Source organism: Macaca mulatta, chromosome 1, assembly GCF_049350105.2.
Source record: "Macaca mulatta isolate MMU2019108-1 chromosome 1, T2T-MMU8v2.0, whole genome shotgun sequence".
In the NCBI taxonomy this organism is placed as follows: Eukaryota; Metazoa; Chordata; class Mammalia; order Primates; family Cercopithecidae; genus Macaca; species Macaca mulatta.
In genome coordinates, this window is record NC_133406.1 from 41610769 (window position 1) to 41625438 (window position 14670).

Sequence of the window (14670 nt, forward strand, 5' to 3'; positions counted from 1 at the left end):
CAGATTTTTGCTCATGTAAGAGACCTCTCAAGAGAGGATTTGATCCTTCAAAAGGGCCAATAGATAGAATCCAGTTCATTGGCCCTTCATATTTGCATCCTTTTTGTTTTTCATTTTGGCCCTCATGGGATTTGGGAAGCTCTCAGCATGATGCTGGTGTTCACCCTCGGAGGTACCTCCCTTCTCTAAATCTTAGCAGTTTCCTCGCACGGTGAGATCCTGGGGCTGTTGCCACAATCTTCTGGAAAAGAAAAGCTCGGAGAGAAGCTTCTTGGCTCCAGCACATTCTTAATGCTGAGGAGAAGAGCTGTTCTGTAGGGCCAAGCTGTCATTGCATCTATATTTAGTGCCATCTGCCAGGAATATTTCAAACTGCCTATTTTAGCACATGCTGTTTCGTGCAAATGCGACTGCTCCATCACTAGTTCGTGGGAAACCAAGGGCATTAAGTGGATTTTCTGTTTTTTACGTTAAGTGTTGCGAGTTGGCCCTTCAGTCAACCTTCAAATGAGATATGGGAGAGAAGGGAAGTGGAGTTTTCCCAGGGTGTTAGTCCCAGGAGCCCACACATTCAGCTGCTCAAAAGTAACCCAAGGATGACAGCTGTAGAGGAGGCGGAGGTGGCTCGGGGGGTTCGGGGGCAAGGGCAAGGGAATACAAAAGCCCAGGGCTCCTATCCAGCAGCCCCAAGGCAAAGCGATGGCCTTATCCACTTCAGTGTTCTCCACTCCAGCTCCAAGATCATTGTCCAGATTCCTGCAGCCTTAACCTACCCTCAGGAGAGCCTTCTTGACCCACCTCAGTGAAAAACAAGGGCTCCCATTTACTGAGGACCTTCCTTGTGCCAGTTTTCAGTGCTATGCATATTTGTTTCTGCCATACAATCTCCTATGGGGGAGTCTCTATTACTAGTTCTACTCACAGATAAGGCAGTTGGGTCTTAGAGAGGGTCAGGGACTTGCCCAAAGGCACACTGCTTGTAAGTAGTGGAGTCAGAATTCAAACCCAGACCCACCTAAGACCAGGTCTTATGATCTTAAACACTGTGTACTGACCAATTCTATACATCCTCCCATCCAGTATCCTTGTTTTCTTCCCCCCAAGTATAGACACACACTATATTTTTTGCATATATTTCAATTTCCAGCTTATTCTCCAGACTTGATAGTTAACTGCATTTGAAGAGCTGTGACCATAGGTTTGCTATCCAGCTCCCAGTCAGCAATGATGCTGACTCCCTAAGAAGCCCTCCTAGATTGGCCCCAGCAATAATCCAGTGAGGGAGAGGGGCTTCTAGGTTTGCCCCAACTCTTGAGGAAGAACTGGTGGGTAAGAACAACCAAGCAGCCTTATGATAGGTTGTTACAGCTGCCGAGGTGAGTTTGACTGGAAAGGTACAGATTCTGGCTTTATGGATGGTAAGGACTGCCTGGAAAAGGAATTGCCACCAGGGACTGGCATGGGGCTGGGCTGAGAAGACTGACAGTGGAGTGAGGCTCATTAACCCAGCTGTCCTGTATGACTTATTAATCTTAAGAGCGACTGACTCTAGGCAAATTCTAAATTGTGATCATAGGAAAATCTCAAAATATGTATGTATTTTTTATAGACACAATTCCCAAGGATGGTCAATTTTCATGAAGTCTCCCTGGGATAAAGGCTAGAAGAGATGGCCCCATGTTTGCTATGGTTTGGGAAATTTGGAACTGGGTCCTTGGGCTGTCCAGGGACTGAAGAATATGAGTGGCACAGAATGGAGGCTAGATGTTAGATATTTTAATAGCCAACTCCATATCCCATCTGTTTCAGTTATTTATTCCTGCATAACAAGCCACATTTAAACTTAGTGGTTTAAAACAAAAGCCATCATTGTATTACCATTTCTGGAGTTGAGCGGTTGATTGGCCTCAGCTAGGTGGTTCTCACTGGGTTGTCTCCTGAATGACAGTCAGATAATGCATGGGCCTGAAGTCATCTCAAAGACCTTCTCACATACATTGAAATAGGTGCTGGCTGTCAGCTGGGACCTCCGCTTGACTGTCTGTCAGGACACCTACGTACGGCCTCTCCATATGGCCTGGACTTCCCCGCAGCATGGGAGCTGTGTTCCCAGAGGAAGAGACCTGAGAAAATGGGACAAATGCTATATAGCCTTTTGTGATCTACCCTTAGAAGTTACATAGTGTCACAGCACAGTCCCACCATCACAGGTCAGCACCCATGCAAGAGGGAACACCGATATTCTTCTTAAGTGGAGAGGCATTAACATTAATTTGTAAGAAGGTCATGTGGTATGGGATATAAGATTGTGGTGATCATCTTTGAAAAATGCAATCTGCCATACCAATTACATTGGGCCAGGGGAAGAACCTGTATTTGGTGAAGAAATTGGGTTGGCAAAGTAGCTGGCATTTGAATACAAGAGGGGTGACCAGGCAGCAGAGGACAAAGACTCCACGTAGTTCCTTCATAGTTTCAACAAATGCTTACTGGACACTTAACATTTGCCAGAAATTGGGGCTGTAATAGCAGTGAGCAAGAGACCAGGTGCCTGCCTTCATGCAGGTTACAGTCTGGTGGGGAGACGGCAAACAACAGCTCAAATAAACACAGAAGTTCCATAAAGTTAGGTAAGGGGAGTGACACTATTAGGGAGAGGGATGTCTATTTTAGACAAAGTGCTTAGGGAAGACCTTGCTGAAATGGGAACATTTGAGCAGAAACCTGAATGAGGGGAGGGAGTGAAACAAGCAAACATCTGGAAGAAGGGCATTCCAGGCTGAGGGATATAAGCTTGGCATGTTCAAAAAATAACAAGAAGCCCAGTGTGGCCAGTGAGGAAGGACTGAGTGGGAGAAGGGTAGGAAATGACCATGAGAAGTTACCAAGAGTAGTTAATGCTTAACTGGGGGCAAAATCCATTTCAAAACATTGCTTCTGTTGGTATTTGTTTTCATGTGTCTTAGGATGGAAGAACAACTCCTCCTTTTCCAAATGCAAATGACTATGTTTCCATTTGGGGCAGAGCTGACTGAATACAGATTTCAGAAGGCATCTCTGACACGCATGTAGAGGCATCTGGCCACCTCGGGGTACCTTCCCACCACGTACCATAGCCAATCTGGTCTTTGTCAGGGCATCTTTCTCTTCAAAGAGTAACTATGACAACGGAGTTGGATGCTGCGAATCTGCGGCAGCCCTCTATTTGCACACAACATGTGACACTATCAGAACACAGAATTATGAATCAGTGCAGTGTCAGCTTTTCTGTTTATAGTGAACAAGTTATCTGCTCCTTGATTCAATTAATGTTTTATTACTGGTTTTGTTTTTACTATGACTATTCCATAACAAGATTATTAATATGCTCTATAGCATCATTTCCCAGACACATCTGAGAAGAGCTCCTGTATCAATTTTCTATTGCTGCTGCAACAAATTACCACAAACATAACAGCTAAATTACACAAATTTATCTTACAGTTCTGGAGGTCAGAAGTCTGATACAGGTCTCACTAGGCTAAACTCAAGTTATTCACAGGGCTATGTTCCTTTCTTGAGGCTCAAAGAGAAGGATCGGTTTCCTTTGTAGTTCAGGTTGTTGGGAGAATTCAGTTCCTTGCTGTTACAGGACTGAGGGCTCCATTCCTTGCTGGCTGTCAGCTGAGGGCTCTCCCCAGCTTCTCTGGAGGCTGCCCACATTCCTTGGCTCACGGCCCCTTCCTCCATCAGCAAAGCTAGCAATAGCAGGTCAAATCCCTCTCATATTTTGAATCTCTCCTTCTTCTGTCTTATCTCCCTCTGACCACAACCAGGAAAGATTTTCAGCTTTTAAGGACTTATGTGTTTAGATTGACCCCACCTAGATAATGCAGGCTACTCTCCCCTTCTCAAAGGTCCCTAACCTGAGTCACCTCTGCAAAGTTGCTTTTGCCATGTAACTGAACATAGTCATGGGTTTCAGAGATTACATGTGGACTTTGGTGGCAGGTGAATTATTCTTTTTACAGCAACCCTTATTCCCTGACCCCATTAAACTACAGTTTAATGGAATACAGTTTGGGAAGCACTGCCCGAGAGGTATCAATTCTAGACAGGTAAGAAACTAATCCTTTAGGAGTAATGACCCAAGCATGGGTAAGCACAGGGCAAGGTGGAGGATGGATTCCTCCATGTGGTTTGGGAGTGGGGTGCAGGAAATAAGGATAAAGTATAATGGATTTCAGTGACAGATTTCACCTTCTCGCCAAGCCACAAGTATAAATCAGGTAGATTTCCTAATTCGGCTTGTCTGTCAAGAACTTCTCATTGTAGTGCCTGAAGGGGAAGGGAGGGACAGCTATGGCACTAGGTAATTTTCACAGTCATCTCATATAAAGGTCATGAACTTGTGAAGACAAACCCTGCACTTGAACCTCAGTGTGGTGGGTTCATTTGGTGTCCCATTCAGATCCCCTTTATCAGGCTGGTGTGCTCATCCTACAGGGTGATAAGCTGACAGCTCACAGATTCCCCCTTCTCTGGAAATTATCCTTAAAGCTCTTGGGAGCTGCCTTAGCTAGGAAGTTATCCCCCCAGTCACCCCTCACCTCCAATATACACACATACACACACACTCCGCAGAACGTCTATGACATCATTTACGCTCCAAAGTCCTCTGGGGATCACATTTGAGAACACATTGTTTCACTCTTCCACCTTCACTTTCTGCTTCCCCTCCTCCATTACAAGTTTTTCTTGAATAAATCAATACATCTCATGTCCTCAAAGCCCTGTCTCAGGTTCTGCTTCCAAAGAACCAACCTAACTTGCCACGGCTCCCTAATTGCAAAGACCTTGCTTTTTGTAGCTACCTAGTCTAGAATCAGACAAGCACTAAGGAAAAGACTGGAGAAAATGTCCTTGACACACCTGGGACATGCTGTCTTCTAGGTATGTGGTTGAATAAATCAAAAGAAGTTTGTTTACTTGCAAAAGTTGGGCGGGAATTTGGTGTATGATTCTAAAGACTTAGGTTTGTGGAAAAGAACAGGAAGTGAGAGTTGAGAGTTAAAGTTGAATACAATGGTCCATTCCACTATAAGCTCCTGGGTGACAGGGGCCATGTCCATGTTGTTCTCTACTGCATCCCTGGGCTTAGCACAACAGCTGGCACGTGGTACATCTGCAGCTTGTGGAATAAGTAGGTTAAAAAAGTAGAGAAAAGCAACAGGAGGTCAGGTTTCTGTGAGTCAGGAGGTTCAACTGGGAGAAAGCTGAGGAAACAGAGTCTGTCCTCAATAGTACAGGCTGCTTTGCACCCTTCCAAGATCTTCTGTGATAGCCTCACCTCTGGAATGTTCCCAGGAATCTGCTCATGCAGGCCCTCCTCTGGAAAATGGCAGCATTTCTAGACTTTCTCCTTCTACACACGGGAAGGAATGCAGCAGCCTTGTCCTAAACCAAGAACATATCTTGCCTGTGAGAGGTCTAGTGGATCCCTAGATTAGACTTACATTATTTTTATTTATGAACATGTTATTTAAATTTATACAATATAAAACCAGGTATTAACTCATTTTACTTTAGTGTTTATATACAACTAACATATTTATGTTTTAAATACCAAAAATCACAAAACCAGTAAAATTGTAATTAATAACGTTCATGAAAGGTGACCTAATATTGTTTTCGTAAAATGAAATCTCTACTCACATACATTGTGGTAGACTCTCCAAGCCCATGCGCTTTTGAAATCAGCCCATCTATATTACCATGTACCTGATGCAAACATCTTCTCTCATCTCTCAATTTCTCTCTATTCAAACGACTTTTAAACCTTCCTTTGTATAAAATGGACCCTGCTGTGCAAACGCATTTTTGTGTTAAGTCCACCTTTCTTCATTCCTCACTAGTTCTGAAAATAAATAGCTTTACTTAGCATTAATTTATTACACATTGTGATATACATGTAAATACATAGAGGTTGAAATCATGCAGTACCTGGATTATAAACTGGACATTCAGATAACTTAGAATATATAAACTTGTAAGTACATATATATTATATTTATATGTATGTATATACAGTTGACCACTGAAAAACTTGGGGGTTACAGGCACCAACCCACATGCAGTGGAAAATCTGCATATAACTTTTGATTCCCCCAGATCTTAACTGCTAATAGCCTATTGTTGACCAAAAGCCTTACTGATAACATAAACAGCCGATAAACACATATTTTTTATGTTGTATATATTATATACTGTATTCTTACAATAAAGTAAGCTAGAGAAAAGAAGATATTTATAAGAAAAATCATAAAGAAGAGAAAATATGTTTACTATTCATTAAGTGGAAGTGGATCATCATAAATGTCTTCATCCTTGTCATCTTCTAACTGAGTAGGCTGAGGAAGAGAAAGAAAGGAGGTGTTGGTCTTTCTGTCTCAGGGGTGGTCAAGGCAGAAGAAAATATACATATAAATAAACCTGCACAGTTCAAATCCGTATGGTTCAAGGGTCAACTGTATATGCATCTATGTAAATCAGATAATCATCAAAGTCTAAAAAATGAAAAATTACATCATTCTCTTAGAAAACTCCTGGACCCTTGAGGAACACTGCTTTAGGCATACCCTGGTCTAGAATGCCACCTGTCTGTAGAGTTGTCCCTCAGTATCCAAAGGGGATCAGCTCCAAGACCCCCACAGATGCCAAATTCCACAGATGCTCAAGTCCCTTATATAAAATGGCGTAGTATTTGCATATAACCTACACATATCTTCCTGTATACTTCAAATAATCTCTAGATTACTTATAATCCCTAATACAATGTAAATTCTATGCAAATAGTTGTTATACTGCATTATTTTTAGGTTGTACTGTTTTTCTATTGTTGTATTGTTATTTAAATGTTTTCAAATATTTTCCAATTTTCCAAGATTGGCTGAATCTGCACATGTGGAAACAGCACATGCTAAGGCTGACCATATGCAGCTTTATTTCTCCTTCTGCCATGCCCATGCATTGAGTCATGCACAGCAAAGCTTAAAATTATTTCTCTTTACCTCTCCACTTGCATATTCAACCATTATACACAGTTGTTCATCTATTTTAGAACAACCAATCAGCCACATTTATTGCATGCCTATTATACCTACATCTTGATTTCACAAGAATGCTGCAAAATAGTATTATTAATATTAATATAATTGTTATGATTTACATTTTAAAAATGAGAAATCTGGAGATCAGTGTGTTTAGGGGACTTGCCCAAGAACACACTCATGTCAAAGGCTAGGCTTTGACTAAATTCTGTCTGATCTCAGATCCCATATTTGTGCCCTTTGCTATAGCTCCAAGGTACTGGCACATGGTGGGTGCTCAATAAACATTTTTTGAATGAATATGAGAACAACGAACTGTTTCCATTCCATCAGTCAACCTGCATTCCCAGCCTGTTGGAACTGTTTCCTCTCTAGGCATGCAAAGCCTAGGGGAGTACAAACTAAGGTTTGACTCACCCTGGAATCCCACAGCATGGCTGGCACATAGTAGGTGCTCAAATATGTATTAATTTGAATTGACTTGAACTCCTCCCAAGGCCCCAGTTGGAAACTTTTATGACGGCTAATTTAGAATGAGAAAAGAGACCTTGAGAAAGAGAGTGTGCTGGTGACGGCAAGAGCCCCCAGCTAGCCTTGGTAACTGGAATGGGAAGCGTTGGCCACCTCCTCCTGAGACTGGGCTCCAAGCCCTGCTTGGTAATGCAGGCAAAACATGTGATTCAGACAGCAGCAAAGCCACAGAACGGCACACCAAGTTCAGAGTCATTGAAGCAAGTAGTGTAAGTGACAAAATTTAAAAGACAGAGACCTCTTTAGAAGAAGCCAGGGTACCCAGAATTGACAGCATTGAAAGCTGGGTTTCAGTGGAAATGACCAGAGTCTCTGCCCTACCCCTAGCAGGAGGTCCCTGGTGAGTAGCTTATAAAATGCCCTTTTAAGTCCCTGAAGGAGCCCGCTGCTGGATAAGCCAAGGCTGGGAAGGTCCTCGTGATCATGATTGAGGTTCTCACAGTCTTCCTGCCAAGGCTGCTCCTCGGGGCAGACAAAATGTACTGGGAGCTCCACGGGTCATTTGTGTTTACATTTTTTCCCTCTTTACTGCTCTTGATGTTCACTCTTCAAAAATTACCAAGCTCTCGCTCTAGCCTAGTTCAACACACATTTCTCTCCTCCCAGACTGTTTAGAGCTTCCTGTCCAGCCAGCGAAAGGCCCAGCCATTACTGGTGCACAGGGGCACTGATCAGCAGCAGCTTGGCTTGGCCCGTGTGAGGGGGCTTGGCCTCATTGCCCTTCTGAAGGAGGCCCAAAATGCCCATGTCTGTTCCACCCCCAGATGCCAGCGAAATTGCAAGGTGTTTTCAGTGACAAGGTACCTTTCAAAAGTGGGAGCATCTTTGCATACATCACCTGAGATAGGGTCAAGGAAGAAAAGATTCATGCAAGAGCCATCAGGGACAGACACTGGTACCCAGTGGATATCAGCTCATAGCAATTCTGTGAGCACTTTTCAGATCTGGAAACTGAGGTTCTCCTGAGACACAAGTAGAGAGTTGAAAATCAATCGGTCAATTCCCCAAGGTCCCAGCTTCCTCATCCTTTACACTCAAATACACTGCAAGGGCCTCTCTCTCCCCAACCCCACCTCTCAGAAGGAAGCTTGTTCTCCCCTTTCTCTTTCTCCCTCAACCACTGATTCAAGAAGAAACTAATAAACTCGTGATTTGTAAAGTTTTGTTCCTCAGCTCTTCTCAGATACGCTTCAGTTGAAAACACAGTGTTCATTCATTCCAGATTTTCCAAGACACTTCCAATTTCATGCAATGTTATAATTGTAATAAATTCATTTACTTCAATTTGTGACGAAGTATAATTTCATTTCATATTATTTTAAAGTATTTCACATACACAAATTCAGAAACTGGAAAAAATATGTTTTGTTAAATGCCATGTCCTGGCCCAGCGAGGTGGCTCAAGCCTGTAATCCCAGCACTTTGGGAGGCTGAGACCGGCGGATCACGAGGTCAGGAGATCGAGACCATCCTGGCTAACACGGTGAAACCCCGTCTTTACTAAAAATACAAAAAATTAGCCGGGTGTGGTGGGGGGCGCCTATAGTCCCAGCTACTCGGCAGACTGAGGCAGGAGACTGGCGTGAACCCGGGAGGCGGAGCTTGCAGTGAGCTGAGATCCGGCCATTGCACTCCAGCCTGGGCGACAGAGAGAGACTCCGTCTCAAAAAAAAAAAAAAAAGCCACGTCCTGCTTTTTGAATTGGAAAATATAAAATGTGTTCCCTCTCTGCTGCGCATGCACATAGCATAATGTGATCACAGGAAACTCTTCACCTTAGTTCTTCTTTTGTCTGGCTTTTTTTTTTTTTTTTTTTTTTTAGAGGATGTTCTCTGTTCCCGGCATAAGGAGAACTGTTGTATATCCCTCATTGCAGGCACAGCCCCAGAATCTTCCAGCCCTTTCTCCAAACAGATTCTTCACCATGTGGTCTCAGTCTCCCTGCCCGAAAAAGTCAAGATACGTTTCTCAGTCTTGTAGCAACAGCTGCTCCCACCCCAAGGATTCCCCTCCTCAAACCCCTGAGTGAAGAACGAAGCTGGTTTCTATGTTTTGGGAACCAAAAACAGTCTGGCCCCTCCTCAGGGTCCCCCCTTTGGACTGGCTCCCTTCCCTCTCTTTGGATAGCCCACTCTTTCCAAACCACTGAGTCATTTCCTCTCCGGGACTTTCTCATTAAAACCTTCCTGTTTGCTTTAGTTCTGGAGCCCCTCTCTGAGTTACCGTTTCCTTCCCCATCCCCACTGAGCTGTAATTAATAGCCCAGCACCGCCCTGCAATCTCTCCCTTTGCTGTGTTCGTTCCCACTCTCATGTTGGCTGGAATCTCCACACGTTGTACACATTTGTACAAAGCCTCAGAGTTCCTACAGCTGTGAGAGGAATGGAGGATACTACTCCTCTGCGGCAAGGTATTGTTTGAAAGATAAATTGGGAAGATGAGTGTCTAGAAACGGGCACCAGAGAAAAAAACCTGCCTACCAACAGCTTGTCTCAGAACCGCAGGGCACAGCAAGTGAAGCAGTTGGGATACAGGCTCTAATTAATACTCTAGGAGCTGCTCGACCCTGAGCAGCCACTTGGTCTCGCAGAAGGCCGCTGCGGTCTCCTCGAAGCCCCGGTTTGGAGGCTTGTGTGCACATCTGAGACCTGCTGACCCCGGCAACAGGCAACAGATGGCAGCACCAAGGCAGGACTCCATGGGACAGAAAGACAGAAGACACTGGGGCTCTTCCGTTCAGTGACGGGGTGAAGAGGACTGTCACAGTCAACATGGCACCTTCATTCTTCTATTGGGCTTTTTTTTTGGCGGGGTTGGGGAGACAGTTCTCTGTTTCCGGCACACAGAGAACTGCTGTATCTTTCTCACTGCAGGCACAGCTCCAGAATGTTCCAGCCCCTTCTCTAAATAGATTCTCGATCAAATGAAACATCCTGGGCTGAACTGAGGGCAGTGCCATTTTTGCCCAGTGGGTATTTGGTAAATGTTCATGAAAGCAAGTCAAACTGAAGTTCAAAACGTACATGATTTGCATTCGTTGAAATACAAAGAAAGGTACATGACAATAGAGATGGTCTGCAAACTCGTCCACTGACACAACACCTTGCATTATCTATTCACGTTATCCCATTGCTTATCACTGTGAAAAGCCCCTGGGAGATATTTTGGGGGTGACGGGTCGTTGGCTGTCCCTTAAATCCCATCATGTTGGCATCCCCCTTCCCCAGTAACGTATGAGGTTCACATGATCTCAGAGCTGCCCGTATGGCTCTACAGTAATCCCCAAAGCAGCACACTGCCACTTGGAAAAGTTGCTTTCAAAGTATACTTATAATTGCTAATCATCACTGTAGTCTGGCAGCTTCCATGGAAGGCGTGACTGGCACATTCTGGTGCTGGCCCCTTGCCCTCTGAGTCACAGGACACCTGTCTCAGTCCTCCCCAAACTCCATCCTGCTCCCTCTGCTCTCCACCTCATTCCCTCCTCTGTATAAGCCTGGATCCAGTGGCACAAGTGATCCTTCCTTCTCCTAGATTTCCAATCTCTCCATTTCCTGGGACTTTCTGCAAATTGCTTAACTCTTCTCCATTTCCAAATAACTCGTTCCTCCTCGTGCTTCCTAGGGTCCTCCTTTTCATTTCTTCCCGGGGGGTACCACTCACAGCGTACCCCGGTAGTGATCCAGGGGTTTTCATTCACAAAGAACGCAACCTGAATGGCGATGGCTCTCCTTGTGAAAAGATGGGCACACCTGTCCCCTCCACAACAGCCTGTGTCTCTCCTTCCCTCCATTACCAACTTCTTACAAGAGCAGCCTCTAGTTCCTCACCCCTCCCTGGGCAAAAGTCTCCATGCATTTCCCACTGTGAGGTCAGAGGCCTGGTGTTAACCCTCATCCTGCTTACCTGTCTGCAGCGTTTGGGACCTGACCATTCCTGTTTCTGGGAGCACTGTCCTCTGGCTTTCCTGCTTCTTCTGTTCCCTCACAGCTCCTCCTCAGTCTCTGACCAGCTCTCCTTCTAGTCTTCTCTCTGAAATCTTGATGTTGCTAAAAGCTGTTTCCTCAGCCACCTTCTTGTTTTTCACATACTCTTCCCTGGGCGACGTCATTTACTTCCTTGGTTTTGGTTAAACTTACACACTTAAACTTACACACTGATAAACTTTCTCCTTACTAAATTAAAAACCTCTTATAATTACAAAGCAGCCCATGTATAAATAAACAAAAATAAGAAAATGAAAATACACCATTCCCACCATCCAGAGCTTACCACTGTTAATATCCTATTGTACATCCTTCCAAAAATTTTAAGCATGCATATATATATATATACAGACATATCTTTTTTTACAAACTGAGAAAAATACCATTTTATGAATTGTTACATACTGTTTTTATAAAACTTTCCATGTCACTATATTTTACCTAATATCCAGTCTATATCCGATGATCTAAATCATCCCCGAAACGTCTTTTGTAGTTTGTCCAATCAGGAACCAATTCAGGCCTACACATTGCATGGACATTTCTTAAGCCCTTTTCCAAGCATAAACATGACATTAGGCTTGTTAAATGAATTTGGCCAATTAACCTAAGGAACAACCCATTTTCTGGATTTGACAAGTTGCTTCCTTATGGGTTCATTTAACTTGTTTCTCTGACTTTCTTTTTTCTTATAAACTGAAAGTAAAATGTGGCCAGGCATGGTGGCTCATGCCTGTAATCCCAGCACTTTGAGGGGCCAAGGCAGGAGGATCACTTGAGCCCAGGAGATCGAGACCAGCCTGGTCAATACAGTGAGACTTCATCTCTTAAACAACAAAACAAAAGAGAAAGTAAATTGCAAAAGCATGGTGAATTCAATTTAAACCTTGTTAGCTAGATTATATCATAGGAGATATGTACTTCTTATTGTATTTTGTGATGATATATTTATTTTCTGGTTCACTCACCGCTAGATATTCTAGTACTGACCGGTGAATTAAGGCAAACAATAATTTTCTTCTTCCAAGGCAGCATTATGTTTTCCCTCCTATGACTACAAGGTAATCTGTGTGGTGTTATTTGGGCAATGCACAAATGTTCAGCTCCCCCTCAACAATATGCTTTTTTATGCCTCTGACCTCACACTGGGAAATGCATGGAGACTTTTGCCCAGGGAGGGGTGAGGAACTAGAGGCTGCTCTTGTAAGAAGTTGGCAATGGAGGGAAGGAGAGACACAGGCTGTTGTGGAGGGGGCAGGGGTGCCCATCTTTTCAATGCACGAATGTTCAGTTCCCCCTCGACAATATGCTTACTTTTATTAAGCCATTTGTAACCACCCAGTGGGTTCATTTTACCTGATGCCCAGATAGAACCAACTTACCAAGATAGGGGAACTGCAATAGAAAAAGAGTTAAATACACTTCAAGCTCGCCAAATGGAAGACTGCAGTTTTATTATTACTCAAATCAGCCAGCCCAAAAATTCAGAGGCTAGAGGTGTTCAAAGATAGTTTGGTGAACAGGGGGCTAGGGAATGAGGAATGCTCGTTGGTTGGGTTGAGGATGAAATAATAGGAAGTTGAAGCTGTCTTCTTGCTCTGAGTCGATTCCTGGGTAGAGGCCACAGGACCAGATGAGCCATTTACCAGTCTGGGTGGTGCCAGCTTATCCATCAGAATTCAGGGTCTGAAAAATATCTCAAGCACCATTAGGTTCTACAATATTATCCATAGGATACAATATTATCTATAGGAGCAACTGGGAAGGTTAGGAATCTTGTGGCCTCTGGCTGTGGCTGCATGGCTTCTAAACCATAATTTCTAATCTTGTGACTAATTTGTTAGTCCTACAAAGGCAGTCTTGTCCCCAGGCAAGAAGGAGGTTTGTTTCGGGAAAGGGCTGTTGTCGTCTTTGTTTTAAACTATAAACTATAAACTAAATTGTCTCCCAAAGTTAGTTTGGCCTATGCCCAGGAATGAACAAGGGCAGCTTGAAGGTTAAAGGCAAGATGGAGTTGGTTAGGTTAGATCCCTTTCAATGTCATCAATTTCTCACTGTTAAAATTTTTCCAAAGGTCGTTTCAGTTTAGAGCAATTTTCAGCCAGAGTTTCTGGTTTAAGAATATTTTTATAAAAGAGCTATTTACTCAGGTACGGGCAGGGCTAAGGCAACCATCAAGGGATCATGAAGGTCCCGGGGCTAGTGTCAGTGGGCTGCTATTGCCAGCCCTCATCTGAGTGGGCAGGAGAAAGGAATGTTCCTCCTGGTGCCTGGTGCCTGGGGCTAGCTAGAACCCTGGGACAGGAGCTGCCCAACAGAAGCTGTGGCTGTTAACAGAAGAATGCAGTTATAACCCAAACCGTGACCAGGCAGGACACTTTAATGAAGTAAAACTTTTCTGATGACTGTTTTCTATTTCTTGCCTGAAAGACAATTGCAGGACAGGGGAGATTAGACATCAGGTATTGGAGAGAACTACAATATGCCCTTTTAATTTCTGTCTGTGGACAAAGTGTTTACTGTTTGCATTCGTAGCCATGGGAAAGAAAGGGGAAACAAGGTGGACACCACTCTCAGGAGAAAACTGGCCCCTGGTTGCCAAAGCACAGGTGAGGGTGGTGTGATGTGATGACGTTTGCAGTGGATAATTTGTATCAGTTAACAGCTGTGGGTCAAAGCTGTTTTGTCTCTATGCAAGAAGTAATGAAAAAAATAATATTAGTTACAAGGAAACATATCCTCACCCATGAATAATTATTTGCTTTGACCCCAGGACACCTTTCATTTAAAGGTGTAAAGGCACAGAGAGGGGGAAGTGAATAATCACTAACTAACCTTTATCACCATAGGAGAGGACCTGCTCCTGGTGCTAAGTATTATGAAACTTCAAAGGGAGTGATTGTCAGGTGCCCATAGTTCAGATTGTTTTCCTCAGCATGAGAATAAAACACTTCTGCTTCTCACTCACTACAGGTAAAAGAAATAGAACTGATAACGTGTATTATACAGTTCTACTAAGCCTTGGAGCCAGAAAACACACTGCTTTCCTCTGTCTCTGGGGAAGG